The sequence below is a fragment of the Lepidothrix coronata genome, unplaced genomic scaffold (assembly GCF_001604755.1).
Source record: "Lepidothrix coronata isolate B3197 unplaced genomic scaffold, Lepidothrix_coronata-1.0 Scaffold316, whole genome shotgun sequence".
In the NCBI taxonomy this organism is placed as follows: Eukaryota; Metazoa; Chordata; class Aves; order Passeriformes; family Pipridae; genus Lepidothrix; species Lepidothrix coronata.
This window is the reverse complement of record NW_016690496.1, coordinates 182,987-185,615: the sequence shown is the minus strand read 5'-3', so window position 1 is coordinate 185,615 and position 2,629 is coordinate 182,987.

Here is a 2,629-nt window from a genome sequence, read left to right as displayed (position 1 = left end):
CTCCCAGGGAACGAGGGACAGGAGGAGAGGGAACAGCCTCAAGTGGCACCAGGGGAGATTTGGCTCAGATTTTGGGGGAAATTTCTTAATGGGAAGGGTTGTAAAGCCTTGGAATGGGCTGCCCGGGAAGGTGGTGGAATCACCATCCCTGGAAGTGCTCAAAAACACGTGGATGTGGCACCCGGGGACACGGTTTGGTGGTGACACAGGTTACAGGTTGGCCTCGGTTTTAGAGGGCTTTTCCAACCCTGGTGATTCCACGATTCCAATGCTCGGCCCAGGGACTCTGGGAGCTGGGTCTGGGGTCCCCTGGCGCTTCTGGGACCCCTCGGTGAGTGCCCTCTCCTGGCCCCCCCCAGTTCCTGCACAGGGGCTCTCCGCTGCGGGAGGAGATCACGGCCGAGGTGTACGAGGACGAGCTGGACATGCGGCGCTCGGGCTCCTGCCTGAACAGCAGCATCGCGTCCGCCTGGAGCGAGCACAGTCTCGACCCCGATGACATTCGGGTGGGTGGCACACTCAGGACCTTCTTTTGACGCTGGTTGTGCAGAGTAAGAGGTGCCTTTCGCAATCTTTTCCTGATGCAAAGCGAAGGGAGGGGGGAGAAGGGGGCACAGGGTGACCCTCCCCGGGCGGGCAAACCCTCTGTGTGACCCGGGCTGGAGGGGACGGGCAGCGTGGGGAGGGGGAGGTTTGGGGACGCGGGGTCAGCCTGGGCGGTTTGGGTTGGGGGGCTTTTTTTTACATCCCCCACTTTACGTGCCCTCCTCTCTCCCCTCCCTCTGCCGCGCCCGGCGCAGGAGGAGCTGAAGAAGCTCTACCGGCAGCTGGAGGTGCACAAGACGTGGCGGATGGCGACCAACAACCCCCACCTGCCCAGGAAGCGCAGCTCCCGCCGCAGCCTCGCCCGCTCCATCCTGCGCCGCGGGGCCGAGCCGCCCGAGGCCCCGTCCCGCCGGAGCAGCGCCGGGGACCGCGGGAGCATCCCGGGCCGCCGCGGCTCCTCCGCCAGGCGCCCGCTGGACGCCGGCGGCACCGGCGTGAGGATGCGGGACGAGGGATCCCGGCGCCGCTCCTCGGCCCTGCGCAAGTCCCGCAGCTCCGAGGGGCCCCCCCGAGGGTCGCCCAGCCCCGGCATCCTCCCCGCCGAGGAGCCCTCGCCGGGGAGGGAGGAGATGGACGTGACCTTGGAGCAATCCGACAGCGACTCCCTGGACGCCGCCCCGCTCGTGTGCAAGTCGGCCAGCGCCCAAAACCTGTCGGGGCACTGGCAGAGACCCCCGGCCCGGGCGCCCGCCCTGCAGAAGTCACACAGCGTCGTCACCGGGGCGCGGGAGGAGGCCCTGCTGGCGGCCAGTAGAGCCGCCCGGGAGGGGTGGCACAGCAGCAGGCAGCTCTCGGCCCCGGCCTCGAGGCACCCTCCCGGCCGTGCCCCTCCCGGGGACGCCGGGAAGGCCAAAATCCCCTCCAAGAGCTGCTCCCAGGGGGACACGTCCCCCCTGGGCGATGCCAAGGTGCAGAAACACGTCACCTACGCGCCCACCAAGAGCGTCAGCATCGACAGCGCCCACCCGCCCAGGAAGGTGCGGGTGGCCGTGAGGAAAACGCCCCCCGTGCCCCCCGTCCGCTACGAGAGCCTGGGGAGGCACTCGGTGCCCACTGGGGACTCCCCGGAGCCGGCGGAGCCACCGCGGGACCCCCCGGCACCGGCGGGAGAGGCGGAGGGGACACCGGAGGGGACACTGGAGGGGACACTGGAGGGACACCCGGGGCGCTCGTCCCCCCCCGCGGGGAAGGGCGGGCTGCTGAGCCCACCCCCCATCTCGGCCCAGGTCTGTCCCTGGGAGCTGATCCAGGACGAGATCCTGAGCAGGAAACAAAAAGCCGCCGAGGCAGCAGACTCGGGGACCGCCGGTGACACGGAGACCACCGGCCCCGAGCCCAAACCGCCCCCCGCCAAGACCTTCCGGAGCCTGGGCCTGGCCATCAAAGCCCTGAACCGCTCCCGGGGGAAGAGCGTCCTCAGAGGGAGGAGGGAGAGCGAGGGGAGCTTCAGGAAGAGGGGGAGCAGCAGGAGGGAGAAGTCCAGCCCGGCCGAGGCTTCGGCCACGTCCCTCGGGGGGACCGGCCCGGACCCCGCTGCCAAAAGCCCCGAGGGGGGCAGGCAGAGGCCAGAGCCCCCCAGCCGTGGGTACACGGTGCCCTGCCAGCACAACAACAACGCTGCCACCCCCGGGGAAGCCACGGGCTGGGGGGACAGCGGGACAGAAGGACACTGGGACAGTCTGGCGCCAGGGACAGCTGGTGGGGACGAAGTGGCAGAGCAGCCCAGTGGGAAAACACAGGTGGAGCCCCAGGAAGGGGACGGGGCTCCTGGGCTGGATCCAGGGAAGAACGTTCCTGCAGTGGATCCAGGGAAGGATGTTCCAGCAGTGGATCCAGGGAAGGATGTTCCAGCAGTGGATCCAGGGAAGGACGTTCCTGCAGTGGATTCAGGGAAGGATGTTCCTGCAGTGGATCCAGGGAAGGATGCTCCTGCAGTGGATCCAGGGAAGGATGCTCCTGCAGTCACACTGAAGGAAGGAACAGCCAAAGGGCTCCAGGGGACCAACGGGTCCGTCCAGCCCCA